This window comes from Jaculus jaculus, chromosome 3 (genome assembly GCF_020740685.1).
Source record: "Jaculus jaculus isolate mJacJac1 chromosome 3, mJacJac1.mat.Y.cur, whole genome shotgun sequence".
Classification (NCBI taxonomy): domain Eukaryota; kingdom Metazoa; phylum Chordata; class Mammalia; order Rodentia; family Dipodidae; genus Jaculus; species Jaculus jaculus.
Window position 1 is genome coordinate 80,140,430 of NC_059104.1, and position 19,482 is coordinate 80,159,911.

At 41.0% G+C, this 19,482-nt stretch overlaps 1 pseudogene; it reads left to right on the forward strand.

The window, feature by feature from the left end:
• Positions 1–7,346: 7,346 nt before the first annotated feature.
• LOC101594875 lies at positions 7,347–8,737 on the forward strand (annotated as a pseudogene).
• Positions 8,738–19,482: the final 10,745 nt, after the last annotated feature.

Here is a 19,482-nt window from a genome sequence, read left to right on the forward strand (position 1 = left end):
ATTTGGAAAGACGCAACATTGAGTCCATTGAAGTACATCTTCAAGTTATTTGTGTAACAGAATGTGAGTATGAGACTTCCCTTGTCTCCATTTCTGCTAAATTATGAAGCTCAATGGCTGTTGATACCCAAGTTTAAGAGAAAGTGCAAGGACAAGAATTTGTTTGGCTCCCCATAGCCTACCATCCAATTCCACCAATTCCAGATAATAAGAAAATACAAGACATCTATTTGAAGGGAGCAACAATGTTCAGACCTCTCCTCAAAGAAAATGACATTCTCATATTTCTTATCTTCTACTCCTTGGGCCAACCAAGATGAGTTATGAAGAAACTCTAGCTAGATTGACTTGCATTCCTTGGAGTTGGGGACAGTTCTGGATCTGGTATCTGCCTCACATTTGGAAGGAAACCTGAAAGAGAAAGCTCATGGCTTGGAGTGCCTTGCTGACAGAATGAAGAGCTAGCTGGCATGAAATGAGTTGTAGCAAAGGCTTACAAAAATGCACATGTTCCTAGGTTCAAAGGAAAACCCTAAAGAACAGACAGCCAGGAAGCAGTTTGGAAACCCTCCATTAAGCCCTGAAAGTGAAGTGTGCAGGGTGGTGACTGTAGCCAAAGGCAGTGGCAGTGGAGACAGTCATGGGCTGGGAGAAGCATATAGGCAAGGGAGGTATCACCCCCACCAGGGAATAGCAGCAGGCAATCCCCCTTGAGGTGCCCATGAAAGTTGGAGGCACTATTTGGATCCCCAACTCTTAGAGCACTTACCCCAGACCACATCTCTACTTTCAAGTAAGAAAAACCATTTCTGCCCACTTCCCCTCTCCTTCCTGCCCTTGGCCAGGCCTAGAGAGTGGGAAGGATGTGGCAACCCATCTGGGAAGGACCAGGAGAGAATGGAGGCATCTGTAGGCTCCCACTCCCAAGCAGGTGCTGGCAGGAGAGTGCAACAGTAGTGATGGACAGAGTTCTGTTTGGTGAAAGTCTGCACTCCACTTGATAATACCCAAGAAAGATTAGAATATTCCATGGGTCCATAGGAAGACAGCAAAAGAGTTTAACACAAAGGAGAAAAGAGCTAAAGTTGCTTTCTCTTTGTGCTATATCAAGTCTAGTCATTTAGAAACAAACAAAAAGTTAGCTCAGTGCTGAGGGCAACCACAGGCTTGTCTGAGCAGCCACATGGAGTCTTTCTTCTAGAATGGCTCCCACTTGGTTTCATGCTCTGCTATCATCATCTTGATTGTTTTCAAACAGGAGATGCCACATTTTCATCTTAAAATAAACCTCAAAAATGATTAGCTGTTCCTGATCATGTATAGATGAACTTAGCCATTTCTATGGACCCCAGAAGGTAAAATAAGACAAATTAACAAGAGGGAGTAAGAAACAGATCTTAGCTCAACATGAGGAGGATGATTTTTTTTTTTTAATTAATGGTTGCCCAAATTGGAGTGGGCAGCATAAACAGATGAAGTTTCCATCACCAGAGTCCATACAGCAGAGGCAGATGAGCTATTCTGTAGAAATATTAGAGATACAATTCATACTTTAGACTTTAAACCCCCAAAGTTCCCAGGAACTCAGGAGTTATTTAAACCTTTGATTGGTAGATATCTTTTTTTTTTAATTTTTTTTGGTTCATTATTTATTTATTTATTTGAGAGCGACAGACATAGAGAGAAAGACAGATAGAGGGAGAGAGAGAGAATGGGCACGCCAGGGCCTCCAGCCACTGCAAACGAACTCCAGACACGTGCGCCCCCTTGTGCATCTGGCTAACGTGGGACCTGGGAACCGAGCCTTGAACCGGGGTCCTTAGGCTTCACAGGTAAGCGCTTAACCGCTAAGCCATCTCTCCAGCCTGGTAGATATCTTTTAAGATGCCAAGTTTACCAACTTAGATAGGAAATGTACTCATAGGCTCTGTAGCCAGGTTAGAACACCTCCAAGTCCAAATGACTCTTGCATGGCAAGTTTTACTAACTCCCTAGGTTTCCATCCAAATTGTGAGCTGTTGTGTTCCTTGATGAGACTGCTGTTGCCTTGACTCACTGTATTGTTTGATCATTGTGAGTTGGATCTTACTATGTCTGGCACATTGTGACTGCTTATTTCTAGGAAAAAGGCTTTTAAAAGTCCCCTAAATCATCCTGGGTTTAAAAACCACTTTCATTAATCATCATTTGGACAATGACTCATAAACAGATGTGACAAATACTGATTAATTTTAACATCAGAAATCTATGTGTGGGGTTGGGATAGAGTGCTTGCATAGGATGCATGAAGTTCTGGGTTCAATCCCCAGCACCACATAAATCAAGCATGATAGAGCAGACCTACAATCCTAGCATTTAGGAAGTGGAGGTGGAAGGAGCAGGTGCTCACAGCCATCAGCTACATAGAGAGTTCAGGACCAGTCTGGGTTATATGAGATACTGTCTCTAAGAAAATCTGTATGTATGTCGCTGATTGCCATCAGTATTATTAGAGAGATGGTTCTAGGACAAACAAGGGTCAGTTCATTTTCTAGAATCCTGCACATACAATCTCTCAGGCTGAAAGTTTAACTTACCTTCTTGACCTTTATGGTGTTCTACTTTGACAACCAGGGATAGAACCCTACACAAAAAGTCACCAGGAATTTTAACTTGGGCTCAGGAGCAAGCAGGAAGCAGGTGTGCTTGTTCGCAGAGAGTGAACACATCACCCTGCAGCCTTGCTCCTGCATGCACACGCTGGCAAATGTTGAACTTCTTTCATGCCACATTTTGGCCTTGACCTTTATAGCATTTAGCCTCCCTACAATGGAGTCTATGTTTTTCCACACTCTCAGAGCACAGCCCCTAATTATAGCCATCCTTTAAGTTGTCAGGAAGAAATTCCCAACTCAATGACGTCTTTATCAGACTCTGGCTGCCAGTGGGGTCAACTTGGGCGTCAAGTCTGACCTGTACAGAGCCCCTGTCATGTGCTGGTCCCCATGCTCACTAGGGCCTTTGTGACAAGTCAGGCCAGACAGCCACCTGGTTGCCCCCAGCTAGGTCCTCTCTCCTACTGCATTGCCTAGACAGGGTGGAGCCAAAAGAGGCTCTCAAGCCCAGACAATGAAATTGACAGAGTGTAGGGCCCATTCTTTGGGGTTTTCACTGGGAAATTTTGTGCATAGAGATGATATGAAATTGTCAAAGTCTCAACTTGGAAATGAACACAACTGAACAAAGAGGACTCTGGTTACAGGGAAACATTCTTTAGTTTAGATCTTCTAAAATCAGAGAACTTTACTACTGCAGTAGAACCCAGGGATCGGCTGTCTACCCTTTATTGTACAGATTAGTGAAAATGTAGCTGAGGCCTGGGAACCTACTTTTACTGCTGAGCCTGGTTTTCTTGAGTTTGGAGTGAGCAATATTTTAAAGAGTGCTCCATATGGATAATGGTAATCCAGGTCATTCATGTGTTGCCACAGTTATTATTCTCTAGCTGGTTCATGACATTTATTTTGCCTCCCACATGAGATCATAAAATTTCTCAAGGATAGAGATTATTCCTTCTTCATTCCCTGTGGTGTCAGCAAAGAATGCACACTAAAGGATTTGCTGAACATTTTATATGCTCTTTATTCATTATTCTGTGTTGCTTATGGGTGTGTTTCTGATGTCTGTGTCTCCCCAGATAGACTGTAAACAACACTATATACAAAGCAAAATAGAACCGCCAAAATTTGATTTCTGGGACTATAACTCCATTTAAAAGATAAGAACCCTGAGATGCAGAGAGGTGGTTACTCCTACTCAGATCCACTTACTGCCCACTCAGTGCTCTTCATCCATGTCAGATCCTCACATTTTGGTAACATATTGCTAGACAAATGTTAAAGTATACAAAAGAAAGAAAACCTTGAATAGGTGGCATGAGTCATCCCTGAATGGATAACTATTGTTTTTTATATAATACCTTAAGTATGTAGACATTGTAAACATTAGCACTGTTTATAGTTTCATTACTATCCTTTAGCAAACAAAAGCTGAAAACAAGGCTGTGCATACACATATGCAGTCTAGCTTCTATGACAGGAGTTTTGTCATATACATTACATTGCTCTTTGATTTTTTTTCAGTCAACAATATTTCTTAGCAGAACATGCAGATCTCCTGCTTCTTAAAGGGCATGTATGATTGAATATAGCATAACTTCTTCAGTCCTCTACTGATGGAAAGTTAACTTGATTCCAGATGAATGCTAAGAAATATGTACTTAACAACTTCTCTTGGGGGAGTTTTAAGTTGCTTTCTTGACACACAGTCTTTTAGAATCATCAATACTCTTATACTCTGAACACCAAATAAATTTAGGTGCCTCAAGTATTAGTGAGCGTTAGAGCCAGAGCCTGCCTTCCCTGAGACTTCCTCCACGGAGCCCTGCCCTGAGTCACTGGAGGGTGGTAAGTACACTCGCTCTGTCCCTCTGGCAGCTCTGTGGCCAAACACAGTCTTTGTTAGAAGAGCTGATTCAATGAAATATTTGCATCTTGGTTTATATTTTACTAGCAAAATCCACTGAGTTAAACATCCCACCTTTGTAGAGCTAAAATGACTTGAATAAAAACGTAATTCAGTAAAAACTTAATCCTCTCATAAAATTCAATATTCACTGGCTCCCCAGTGAACCCCCAAACTCATTAGATTTCTTCTACAGATGATGTGAGATGGTTGTTTTACCTATCTTAGCCCCACCATGCCTTTAAAAACACATTACTATTTAAATGTTTACATTTGTTTGATTCTGCAAGTGTACAAAACAGCAAGAATAGAATGCTTGGGAAAGCAGGGGCTAGAGAGGAAGGTGTGTTGCTGCTCAGTGGAGAATTAGGAGCAAGAGCAGTTTGGGGTAGTGTGCAGCATGTGCTTAGCTCATGGAAGCTTCTGAGCAGCCAGTGTCTGCACACTGCAGCATGAATTCATCACATGAGGTAAAGGAGTAATTAAGATCAGGATCTTCTTAAGCTGAGGCTGTGGAAGCTGTACTGAATTTTCAAAGTGCTCTCTGTCTATTTTAAAGGAAGATTTGGTTCATTAAACAACAATAATTTAAAAAACTAATTTTTTTGTTTGGCTTCAAACAAACACACTAAAATAATTGTGTGAGTGTTTATTTTATGTGACAAACTGATTGAGCTGAGGAGTGACCATTTGGTTGGCATACCATGAGTTCTTGGTGTGTCTGGAGGGTGTCTCCAAAGGTCTTTGGCATTGGAAGCAGCAGACAAAGTAGGGAAGGTCTGTCTTCATCAGTACCAGGCAGCATCCAACCTGTCAAGGGTCAGGAAAAAATTAAAAAGTGGCAAAAGGGTGAATTTCCTTTCTTTTCTGGAATGAGGAAATTCATCTTCTCCAGCTTAGGCTATCAGAACTCCAAGTCTTGGGCTTTTGTACTCTAAGGCTTACCATCCTCCCTCCCCACATGCCCTCTGTATCAAGGCCTTTATACTTAGACTGAATGGTATACCCAGCTTCTCTGACTCTCCTGCTTGCACACTCACAGATCATGGCTCTTCTCTGCTTCCATAATATGCAAATCTATTCTCATAAGTATCACCCTCTCATATATGCATGTATAACATACAGGTACTTTCCATGCATTGCATGCATAGCTCCAGAAGCATTGTTCTCCATGCTGTGACATGCCTTAGGACAAGCTGAAGTGAGGGAGAGATGCTTGGGGACCTTTATTTTCTCCATTATGAGGTAAAGAGATATTTTAAGAATTAAAAACTGCAAGTTTCACTGCAGTCTATATTCGCCTGAGGTAGCATTTAGGCTTAAAGAAAAGTGCTTTTTAGAACAAATACCATTTCTGTTATTTCGTGAAAATGCTTGCCTTCTGTAAATGCTTCTCCAGAATATTCTTCTGTACTAGGAAACAAGAATTTATATTTTAATAATTTAACCCACACTCAAAATTTTTGTGAATAAAAATTTACTGCCACTAGTATGGTGTTGAATATACAAAGTCCCAACACTTCAGTATTGAAGGACAGCCTGGACTACAATGAGAAGAACTGTCTTCAAATCAACAACAACAAAAAAGAAAGTTATTCCCTCACTTATTAGGATTTTCTAATTGCTTCAATGACCTTTCTATTAAAACAGAAAATCCATGCTGTTCTTTCTTGTTAGGAACTATATTCAGGCTTATCTCCTTTCTTCTTAGAACTTTTTCATCTATACCTGTAAATATATTTTGAAATTCTACAAGAAAAATATAAGCTTCCATTGCTTTAAGTGTTCTTTCAAACTCTTCATATTGTTTCCTGCAGCCAAAGCCATGAGTTTCTCATAACTTAACCTTAAGAAAAGAATTAATTCCTCCATGGACCTTTTGCTTCTATAGCAGGGAGCAGTGGTGCTTTTCTGTGGTAGACATTTTAAGCTTTGTGGCCTATGCATATACTCTGTCATACCCACTTGGTTCTGTCCTCTATTATTTTCTGCCAACACAGAAAATATGTAAATAAATGAACATGAGTGTGTTACAATAAAACTTTACTTATAAAGTGAGCAGTGGCTATCATATAACTATCCATGTTATAGATATAATTATGAGGATGTTAGTGACTGACGACAGTGGACATTGCTTGCTTTCTCTGTGAGAAACACCATGCTAAGTGTTCTATTCTCATTTAGTCCCAAAATTTCATAGATTAGGTAAAGTTCTTACATTTTATAATTGAAGAAACTAAGCTTTCAAGAGGTTGAACAGATTTCTCACACTCAAACAACTAGTATGTGTAGATCTAAGAATTCAGTTGTGGCACCGAAGCTCATGCCTTGTACACTACACTGCATCATAGAAGAATATGCATGTTGTTCAAACCCTGTGGAATAACTGCTCTTAGAAACCATTTTTAAAACAATAGGAAAGCTGGGCTGGAGGAATGGCTTAGGGGTTAAGACATTGTTTGCCTATAAAGCCAAAGGACCCCGGTTCAGTTCCCCAGGACCCACAGTAGCCAGATGCACAAGGCGGCGCATGTGTCTGGAGAGTTCATTTGCAGTGGCTGGAGTCCCTGGCATGCCCATTCTCTCATTCTCTCTTCCTCTTTCTCTGTCAAATAAATGAACAAGTAAAAATATTTAAAAAAAAAACAATAGGAAAACTAAGTAAGGTCACATAATTCAATAGGAAAATTTAACAAAATTTTAATTCTCCTCTTTGTGCCATTGGAATATTTACAAACATTTGGCATGCTGTCACACCATGAGCCTCAAACTACCACAGTGGGTCTCAGAGGAGCAGGTGCTCACGTGGAAGCAGGGGCGCTTGGCTAGTGGGTGGACCGGGAATGATCACCAAGACCCACAAAGTAGACCTGGACCCAGGGGTCCCAGAGAAGAAACAGAAAAAAAAAAAAAGAAGATTGTAGTGGTCAAAGAACCCGACACTCAGTACTCTGTGTTAAATAGTGACGATTAGTTTTCTGACATTTCTCCTACAAGGCCCATATCCCCCTCTGATAATGTGGGTCAGGGGCAGGTCTCCAAGATGTCTCTGGGCAAGAAAAAGAAAAGAAGGACCACCATACCTCTTGTAAGGAGTTTTCAGAACCTGAGCCCCTGGTATGTACCAGACTGACAGAGTCACTCAGTGCTAGAAACCAGGTCCTTGACCAGCTGGAATGTCTTAGTGGAGAGAAGAAAAAGAAAAGGAAGTCCTTATCTCTGGCTGCTTCCCAAAGCTCAGAGTTGAAGACTTCTCCTGACCCCAAACAGGGCAAGGAGGTGAGCGGAGCTGGCAAGAAACTCAAAAAGCACAAGAAGATGAAAAAGACACGAGATGCCATAGCCTTCTCTACCAAGGACCCCTGGCTGTGTGAGGCTGGCGATGCTCTGTATGCAGCCTCAGTGGAGAAGGGGGAGGCTGAGGGGCAGGTGGCCTTGGGGCAGAAACGCAAGCAAGGTAGCCCCAGAAAGCACAGCTTGAAAAAGAAGAAGAAGGCCCCCCAGAAGAGCGACACCCTCCAGGTTCACTCTAGGCACTGTAGGGCTGTAGAGACTAGCCCCAGGAGAGGAAGGAAGAAACAGCTGGTCAAAGCTGGAGTTCTAGACTATATCTCAATAGGAGACAGCCTGAAATCTCTAGGGAAGAAGAAGGGGAGGTCCAAGAAAAAGGAAGAACAGCCAGTTGGTGAGGAGCTGGCAGTGAAAAGAAAGAAAAAGATGAAGAGGAAAGAGCACAGAGTAGCAGAAGTTCCCTTGGAGGAGGAGGAGGTGTCTGATGCAGACTTGGAGGTGGTGCTGGAAAAGAAAGGCAACATAAGATGAAACCTACATAGACCAGGTGAGGTGAAAGGCCTTGCAAGAAGAGATTGATCAGGAGTCTGGCAAGACAGAAGCTTCAGAACCCAGGAAGTGGATGGGCACCCAGTTTGGTCAGTAGGATACTGCTGGTTTTGAAAATGAGGAACAGAAACTGAAATTTCTCAAACTGATGGGTGGCTTTAAGCATCTTTCCCCTTCATTCAACCGCCCCCCACCCCCCAACATGACTGGGAGACCCAACATGGCCCTCAGCAAGAAGGCCGCGGACACACTACAGCAGAACTTGCAGCAGGACTTCGACTGAGCCATGGGCTGGAAATACAGCCGTGGAGCTGGCCTTGGATTCTCCACCACCACAAGCAAACTCTTCTATATTGATAGGAACATCTCCAAGTCTGTCAAGTTTGATGATTAAATTCTAGAGTCTTGCCTCCCCAAGCAACCCAAATTTCATCTTGTTTGATTTTGTAGATAAAAGCCAATTGGAAAGTTGTCTTGAGTTGAACAAGAAGAATAAGGAAACTCATGATGGGTTTTGGACTAATAGGTAGGATGGCTTGTGTGTCAGGACTAGAATATGTGTGGCTAAAACTTCTATTTTCTGTGTTAAGTGTTCAATCCCTGCTTGGTGTGTAAGTAATAGTAGCTAACATCTGTTGGGTTTTAGCATGTACAGAGCACATACTGAAGGGTTTTCTTTGCATTAGTGTAAATAATCATGATTATGAAATGGACGCTATTCTTATCTCCATCTTATAGATGTGGCAACTGAAGTTCAGGGATAAAGTAATAAAACTGTCCAGAGTCACCTAGCAATAAGTGCCACCAGGTGCCCTACATTACTGCTCATTCCTAAAAGTCCCTTCTAGAGACTTTGAGCCCAAATACTTGATGGGGATTAGTGTATGGAGGGATCAAACTTTATCCATGTCTAAATATTAGAAAATGGAATTAATGCTATGTGGGAAACAGCAAGCTTTCTTTCTTTCCCTGGTCCAGAGGCGGTTAGGTGCCCCAATATCCTTGATACACAGTGCTTCTCTGGGCTACCCTGACTTTCTAGCTGCTGCCTTTCCTCCTGAGTTGGGCTTGATTTGGCATTTCTGCATTGACTGAACGAGGCATTTAGGGCAGCAATTAGTACAGATAAACTAATGGCAAATCCGTGCTGCTTTGCAGTCACCAGAACAGGCATCCTCTGTGGAAGCCATGTGGAAGCCTAGCCTGCGGGGTGACAGAGGAAGGTGCTCATCGGCTGAAGAGGCGTGAGCTCCATGGAAAGCTGCAGAGCGCTTCCGGGTATGAGGACCCATGACTGCCTTTCCATGCACCTTCGTTTTGCTGCCTCACCTACATGTTCATATAGAGGCATTTCCCTGTGACTTGGCATGACACATAGCCATCCTAGCACAAGCAAGCCTAAGATCTCACAGCAGGAAATCCTGGCCAGGGGACACAGTAGAGTGATCACCAAGGACCATCTCCTTCCTGCTCTGTTCTTGGCACTGGCTTCATCCAGCTGCTGGGAAGATGGCGGAGGCAATTACAAGCACCATATAAGGAACCTAGGACATTTCAGAGAAGGGAGAAAACCCCTTTTGTGCTCAAAGAAACTTCCAGAAGCTCCTCGAAAGACCTCTTCAGATTTGTATGCTTGTTTCTGAATCAGCCCCCTTAGGAAGGAAGAGTCCTCCCAGGCCAGCCAGGAAGAGGGTATGGCATTCAGTACTGCCCCATGGATACCAAATGGACAGCACCTGACCTCCCTGTCCTCTAACCTTCAGGCATTGCCCAGGTCAAGTCCTGCAAGTTTAAGCCTCCTCTTTCAAGGTGAATTTGGCCTCTCCTAAAGTTAAATAAAAGGCAGTCTTACCTTCCAGTAGGCAGAGGTCTGTATTTGAATTAGTTTCAATGGTCAACTTGTGACAGGAATTAATCTCTTCTGCCCTTGATCAACACGAGGACTTGACTTGGTACAAGAGGGAACAAGATGCTTGTCTCCTGTAGTTTTTTTTTTTTTTTTTTTCCCTCCAGGTAGGGTTTCATTCCAGCTCAGGCTGACCTGGAATTCACTATTGTAGTCTCAGGGTGGCCTTGTATTCATGATGATCCTCCTACCTCTGCCCTCCAAGTACTGGGATTAAAGGTGTGCACCACCACTTCCAGGTCTCATACACTCAAATAAATGAATATTAAGAAAAAAAAAAAAAACTACAACAGTGATTTGAGGAGATTGAAAACTTCGTGCCCAGACACACTGAGTGTTTGAGCAAAACCTTTCCTCCTCTTTCCTGCATAGTCCCTCTTTAGTTTGCAAAAACAGAACCACAGCTGGCATTGCTTAAAGAAGGCAACCAACATTTATTTGCAATTGTCCATAGCCACAAATGTCTGCCTTCCAACCTCCTATGACTGATATTTTCACATAATTTTTATTCCTTTTATTATAGTGATATAAGCAGTTTGTAGGGAATTTCAAGTGATCTTACAAAAGTTCTCTCCCAAGATTTAAAACCTCAGGTTTTCACAACTTTACTCAAGACATCTTAGCTGAAATGTTTGCCACTGAATTTCCACTTGGGCAAGCATCCCAAACTTCCCAGCATCTAGGGTTGTCTTTAGAATAAAGCTCCCCTCTTCTCTCACAAAGCTGCAAGGGCTTCCTATGTTCTAACAAGGTGGACTAGGAAAGTGGGACATGTTGGCAGTAAGTAAATTTACTTAAGCAGTACAGAATCTCATCAAGGAAAAGTGGAATCCCCTTTTCTCATAAAGCTAACAATTCCTAGTAACTTATACTTCTCTTTTAGAAAAGATTCTCTTTGCTGCCACACATAACATTTCTTCTTGTTACCCATTCTACTTCAAATGAAATGTCTTTTTAATGTCCTTCCCCTAAGTGTATCTGTTTAATTATTATGCTTCATTTGCAGTAACCCCAAATGGAAACCAGCCTGTGGTAGTGGGACTTGGTGTTGTTCTCCAAGGTCAAACTTCATACAGCTGTTCCTGTTGTGCCTTCTCCAGCTAACAGCTGCTGCCCAGCATTTATGTTATGTTAGAGATGTTCTTTTGCTCCAAAGCCCAGAGAGCTTGCTGTTCAGCCAAAATAAATCCTCAGGGGAAAAGAGTCAGAATGGATGATTGTGTGTCACATGCCCGGCCATTGGGCACTTCCATTGTACTGCATTTTCACAAAAGCCAACACAACCCCATGCAATTTGTCAGTCAGACTTTAGAAATTTCATGATTCCATGTTTTTAGCTCACAGACTGTTACCCTGAAAAGCTGAGAATATGCTAAATACTTTTTTCTGGGATATATATATATATATTCATTCAACCAATAGGGAAAATATGCATAACAGTACCTTGGAAAATCTTTGTATGGTTTTATGGTACTGAAATTATTTTTAGTTTTCATTTTTTTTAACCTTTTATCATATTTGAGAGAGAGAGAGGCAGTTAGAGAATGGGCGAGCCAGGGCCTCTAGCCACTGCAAATGAACTCCAGATGCACAAGCCTTGTGCACCTGGCTTATGTGGGTATAGAGAATTAAACTTGGGTCCTTAGGCTTCACAGGCAAGTAAGTGCCTTAACTGCTAAGTCATCCTTACAGTCCTAAAATTCTTAAATAGATGGAATTTGGCAAGGAAAAGGAAAAAATGGAAATGTGAAAAAGAGAACTGAGATTCTGTATTTACACTGGAGTTGTTTGGTAGGACACTACATCTAATTATGAAGCTATAGCATAATCACTTTTGACTGTACCCAACACACACCAGCGTATTGGTTATCCTAGAATACCACTTTACTAGTCACACACTTTTGACCAATGGCAGAGTTTACCATTGCTCTACTTCAACACATTACTTCAGTATAATACCTCAGAAGCAGACAAAAACTCACCATACTTAGAAACATGCACAGTTAGAAGGGTAGTAGACGAAATGAATGCTACTGAAGAAAACCCTTCATAACTAAAGGCTTTCTCTACTTCCTGTAGGCAATTCCTGGGACTTGATGATTTTGTATGCACTCCTGGGAGTTCAGCAGAATCTCTCCCTCCTCCAGTATCCTATAACTACCAATAGTTCCTCAAGGATGGGTGGCCCCTCTTGAGTCTTCCCAAACCATTGGAATGTTGATGGACCCAATCCTGTACAGATGTTATCAGGTAACCACAGCTACTTAGAGGTTATGATTACAATAGCTTCATAATATCCAGAAGACAAGATTTCACAGCACTCCTCCCCATCTCCCATTCTTTCTGCTCCTTCGCTCCCTGCTCACAATGTTCCCTGAGCCTTGGAGGGATGAAAAAGATGTTCCCCATAAGGGCTGAGCATTCAACAGTCACTTATTTTTTAAAGTTTGACCAGTTATGTATCTCTGTAATAATCATTGCTCCCTACAATCAGAAGGTAGTGGGTTATTCCTAAGTCATGCCACTGTGGCTCCATTAGGCTTATCTTACCCAGCAGGGCAGTAATGCAGAATAAAAGGCTCACAACCATGTAAGACTGTTGATGACTTTTCTTCACTAAGAGTACACATAGCGCTTTTTAGTACTATGAACCAGCCAGCATGGAAGAAGCTTCCAGCTCAGTTCCAGCTTTGGCCTTAACTCCTTTTCCTGATTTCTGCCTCTACAGATACTCACCGAGACTTAGACACAGAAATCTAAAAGTTTGAAGCTAGGATATGCATATAAGAGAGAACATATATTTTTTTCTTTCTTGGCCTTGGTTACTTCAATCAGTCTAATATTTCTAGATCCATTTATTTTCCTAAAAATTTCATAATTCATAGAAACTTTCTTAAACATTGGGTAAAAGTAACACTATGTGAGCTATAGAAAATAAGCAACCAAGAAAATACCAAATAAAGAAGAAAACAAAACCTCAAAATAGTAGGAAGTTTGTGTTATATTTTTATTTGCTCTTTTCCCACCTTTGCTCTGATATGGTACTATATTGGTTAGGGAGGGGGTTGGCAGCTCACATTCTTCACTCTTGAATTAGAGACAGCAAAAAAAAACCCTGTTCTCATATACTTAGAGACTGTCTGAGAGCTGATCCTTGTTTCACTACCTCAGATATGAAACAGGTCACCAAGATGCTTGTGAAAGCAAGGGTAGACAAGACTCCCGGATGCCTGGGGTGAGGGATCACTGACGGAACCTACAATGGGACATCTAAGGCTCTGTAGAGAAGACTGGGGTGAGATTCTTAGGATGCAAAGCATCGATAAACAATTGTGTACTGGGGGTAAGTGAAAACTAGCCGCAAGTACAGTCAGACTCACATGCCAGAAAGACCTGAGAGGACTGTCGGCTTTCTCTTTAGGCTGACCTAAAGACTCAGGACAAACTTGGAAAGTTAGATAAGAACTTCTATGGCACAAAGCCAATCTGCAAAAACTTCGAAAATAGCCATTTTTTTATTAGTACGTGTGTATGCACACACATGCATGTTTGTGCGCATGTATACTGTTTAAGTGTGTGAATGTGGGCACACTTCCCACATGTGGACGTTAAAGGGTGGCTTTTGGGGTCAGTCTTTCCCTGCCACCTCATTGGAGGCAGGGCAGCTCCTTCTCTGCTGTTTACTCTCCATTTACCAGGATAGCTACTCCACAAACTACTAAGAAGTTGTCCTATCTACACCTCCCATATAGGCATGCTGGCATTACAGAGGCCAGCCATAGCTTCCAGATTTTATGTGAAGTCTAGGGATCCAAACTCATCTACTCATGCTTGTGCGTTATGTACTTTATCCACTGAGCCATCTCCCTACCTCTTTCTACTTTTCAATGTTTAATTGGTAGCAACGGTTTAAAATGCACAAGGCACATAAGGAAATGGAAAAATATGACCTATTCAAGGGGAAAAATGAAGTGACAAAAACACTCCTTGAAAAAACACAAATATCACACAAAATATAAAGACTTCAGGACTTCTGGGTAAGATGGAGGACCAGAAACAGCTTCCATACAAGCCAGGGAAGGAAAAAAATCCAAACAGTCTATACCAAAGAAGGAAACAGAATGAGGACCTGAGAAAACCATGAAGTAGTAACACCAAAAGGAAGAAAGCACACCAAGTCTGTGGGGGGGTCTGTGACCTGCAGCCATGCCAGGCAGTTCACCACATGCCCTGCGTACATTCCCAAGCTCTCAGTCACAGAGGAAGCAGCCTGGGCACCCCAGCATTTGGTGCTACTGGAAACCCAAAGCTGAAATTGAAAGGTCCCCAGGAGAGCAAGGCAAGCACCAGATTAGGAAGCTGAAGTTAGGTGACTCTCAATGCATACAACCTGTCTCTGCCAGGCTGCCACAGTCTGAAGGAGAAATGGGCCAGTCACAGCAGGCTCCCAGACTCCAAAGAAATGGTTCAAACTGCAACAAGAGAACTTTCCAGAAAGAAATAACCATGGAACTGCCCATACCCACAGACTCTGCTACTGAGAAGGACAAGTTTCAACTCTGTGCAGTGTGACCCGACCTCAGAAATAAGACTGAATAGAATGCCTGTCCAAGGTAAGAGAGAAAGTTCTTTTGGGGTAGTTACCATTCCCAGAGCTAAGGAAGTCCAGAGAAGAGCCAAATATCAGGCCATTCACTTTGCAGATAGTATACCTCCACCCTGCTCTTTCTCTCTATATATACATATACCTGTACTGTTTCTGACACCTATTGTCAATCTAGCAGACCAGCTGGGCTCCCACCCCACTCTACTCTGCCCTCTGTTGCTTCCTTTGTGTGTGGGCATGGACACGGAGTGTTTGCACTTTGCTTTTGCTTTGTGTGTGTGTGTGTGTTGTTCAGCTTTCTTTTCTTTTATTCTTTTCATTCTTCCCTCTATATTTTTCTTTGCTCAAGAACAGTCTGTTGTGGTGTGTGGGAAGTCTGAGGCTCAGACCCCAAGAGATGTGGAACTATTCTACACTGCTGTAAGCACGTGGTCACCTGTAAGTCTTTAGTGTATTTTAACCCAAATTCTTACAGCTAGTCCCATTAGCTCCTACAGCTTCACTTTATTCATTTCCCCCTTACTCTCTGGGCATCAACCCAATACTAACTACTTGTTCCACAAGGTTTTTACTTTATCTTTTTTTCTTTTCACAAAACCACAAGAACTAATATAGTCATTCATGTAATATTGTCAATGTTCCCTTACTCCTTAAAATTATTAGCCTTTAATAGGTGATAGCTATATAATTGACTAATCACTATTTATAAAATGGACGTATGCCAAGATAGTGCCTGTAGTTACAGACAGTACTCTACTAAAAGGGAAGACTGGTAAGAGAACATGGTTCCCTGAATGCCAGTCTAACTGAAGACTACAACTCAACTGTGCTATAATCCAGTCTCTCCTGACTATAGCAAACACTTGCAATGAAAGAAGGAAGGTGACATAAATTTAAAAGTAAAACAAATCCAACCAATAATACACCTTCTGATGGAAAACCCCCAGCACAAAATAATAATAATTGATCAGAACAAACCACAATAATAGTAATAATGATATGAAAGTCAAGCCATATCCCCTCCAAAGTTTACCAATCCATAAACAATACCTCCAATGACCAAGAAGCAGATGGATTTCTAGACAAAGACTTCAAAAGAATGATGATAAGTATGTGAAAAAACTCCAAAACAGCATACATAATTAGCTAAGTGAAATAAGAAAGCCCATGGAAGACATGAAAATGGAATTTGACAAAGAGAGAGAAATATTGAAGAAAAAAACTAAAATGAAAATACAGTGAGATTAAAAAAAAAAAAAAAAAGCTCAGTGGAAAGCCTCACCAGTAGAATGAATCATGAGTGATGCAGGACTTTGGGGTCCCCCAGAATTTATGAATCCCATGTTTTGGGTTCTGACCTACCTTTAATAAAGATGGACTCAAAAAGGATAAATTATGCATTATTAAGTTTATTTAGGGTGAAATCACAGTTTGTGGGGATTTTTTAAGGGAGATTGGGGCCTAGTAGGGGAGGCTAAACATATGGGAAGTAGGAAACATGCTCTCATGTGGAAACACAGCATAGTTCATGACATATATTAAGAGAAGTTAAATGGGCAAATGGGGTGATTTAAGAATAGAAGAAAGAAAATATCAAAGCAGAAAGGAAATCAGGGGCTTTTATTTTTTTTAAAAAAAAAGAAAATTAGAATAAAGCTGTAAGCATGTGGATTTAGAAGAAACTGAGGCCTTTAAAGAGAAATTAGAGTAAAACTGCAAGCTCATGGATTTAAGAGGTGAGGCTTTTAAAGAGAAGTTAGAGTAAAGCTGCAAGCATGTAGACTTAAGAGTAATTGAGGCTTTTAAAGGGAAGTTAGAATAGAGCTGCTGGCATATGGAAAGTAGAATCTGTATGTATGTATAGTGGAAAGACTCAGGAAACACATATGGCATCCACCAAGTGTTTTCCTGATGAGTGAAAGTACCAAAGCAGAAGAGAAATTCAGAGGAAAAAAGAGTGATTAGGAGGGTTACACTCTTGGTTACTCGAGATTAGAGTAAGTACACAGATAGCAAGTCTAGGATTGGTGAGAACACCCATGTGGTAGATTGATAGATCAGAGAAAAATCAAGCATGTAATTAAGGTGAGAAGTTACCCCAAACTATAAAGCAGAGGCAAGCAGAAAAGTTTTCCCAGACTAAGAAACACTTATGTGTCCCCTTCCCCAGCCAGGCTGGGTGAGGGGGAAGCCAGACTTTATGTGTGTCCCTGTGGCCCAAGCAAAGAGGAGAGACACACACATACACTGAGGGTCGTGTGCAGAGAGAGGGAAAGCTGGAAGGCCACAGCCTTTATAGCATCAAATTCAGGTGTGTAAAGGGAAGGCCTGATTGGCTAGTAAATTTGGTGGGTGGATTTCAGAGCCAGCCCACCTGAAACATTTTATTTGGATAGCACGCTAGATTATAGGCAGCAGGGGTGCTGTGGATCAGTCTCCATCAGACATTTTTGCCAAGAGTTTCATTCTTGTGTCAGGGCAAGGTGGCATATGAGCTGGCACCTCCTGGTTCTCTTTGAGCCTCAATTCCTATCTGAAACTGACTTTAAAAAGCTAGCTTTCTCCTATCCTCCTTTGTGAGGAGAAAAGAATATCAGGGCTTGAAGACAAGGTAGAGTAATTGGTTCATCAAAGAAAATGATAAGTTTATAAAAATATGAGGACAAAATACATAAGATTTTGGGACAGTGTCAATGACCAAATCTATAAGTTGTGCTCCTAAAGGGCTTGGTGGGAAAATAAGAACAAAGCATACCCTAAAAGAGTAGACGTGAAGACATAATTAATATTAGGGCAAAACTAATTAAATAGAAACAAAGAATAGATGAAATAAGGAACTGGTTCATTGAAAAATAAACAAGATTGACAAACCAAACCTCAGCCAATTTACCACCCCATAAAGAGAAAGAGAAGACCCAGATTAATAAAAGTAATGATGGAGAGGGAGACATTATAGCAGATGCCCCCAAAATTCAGAAAGTCATAGGCTATTCCACCAAACTGGATAATCTAAAGGAAATGGATGAATTTCTAGATGCACATGACTTTTCAAAATTAAACCAAGATGAGATCAATAGTTTAAACAGAACTATAACAAACAAAAAGATGGAAGTAGTAATAAAAAGTCTCTTAACAACAACTACAAGAGCCCTGTTTCAGATGGGCTCACTGCAGAATTCTATCAGACCTGTAAGGAAAATGAAAGCCTATTATTCCCTAGAGTTGAAAGGGAAAAAAATTACTTTCAAACTCTTTCTATGAAGCCAGTATATTATATGAAAACCAGATAAAGATACAACAACAAAAAAAAGAAAAGTATAGATCAATCTCATTGAAGAACATACAAAAATCCTCAATAGAGTAGTTGCCAAATGAATTCACGAACACATCAAAATTATATAATCAAGCAGGCTTCATTCCACAGATGCAGGAATGGCTCAATATATGCAAATCAATATATGTAATTAATCATATAAATGGAATTAAACATAAATCACACGATCATCTTGATTAAGGAAAGGCCTTTGACAATATCTAGCATCCCTTCATGATTAAAGTCTTGGAAAGACTAGAGATAGAAAGAACACATCTCAAACATACAAACCTCTAGCCAACATCATGCTAAATGAAGAAAAACTCAAAGCATTCCCACTAAGATCAGGTTCGAGACAAGGGTTTCACTTCTCCACACCTATTCAATATAGTACTTGAAGTCTGAGCTAGAGCAAAAGAAAATAAAATAAAAGGGAAATAAATAGGAAAGATGAATTTAAGTATTATTCTTTGCAGGTTATATGAATCTACACACACACACACACACACACACACACACACACACACACACACGAAATCCTAAATACTCTAATAGAAAACTGTTAGAGCTGATACACATTTTCATCAACATAGCAGGATACAAAATTAAAACACAGAAATCAGAAGCCTTCCTATATTCCAATAACAAGTATGCTGACATTGAAATTAGGGGAAAAGTCCCATTCACAATTGCCTCAAAAAAATCTTTGAATAAAGCTAACCAAGGAAGAGAAAGACTTTTACAATGAAAAATTTAAAATACTCAAGAGGGAAATTGAAGAAGACACTAGGAAGTGGAAAGATATCCTGTGCTCATAGGTTAGAAGAATCAGTTTTGTGAAAATGGTTATAATCTACAGATTTAATGCAATCTCCATCAAAATTCCAACACTGTTCTTCACTTGAATTAAAAAAAAAAGTGATCCTGGGCTGGAGAGATGGCTTAGTGGTTAAGTGCTTGCCTGTGAATAAGCCTAAGGACCCTGGTTCAAGGGTCAGTTACCCAGGACCCACGTTAGCCAGATGCACAAGTGGGCGCACACATCCGGAGTCCGTTTGCAGTGTCTGGAGGCCCTGGTGTGCCCATTCTCTCTCTATCTATCTGCTTCTTTTTCTTTCTGTCTATTGCTCTCAAATAAATAAATAAATATTTTGAAAAAAAAGTGATCCTAAAAATCACATAGAAGCACAAACCAACCATAGATAGCCAAAGCACTCGTGAGTAATAATAATAGCAACAAACAACAACAATGTTAGAAGTATCCCCGTTCCTAATTCAAGGTGTATTACAGAGCCACAGTAAGAAAAACCGCAT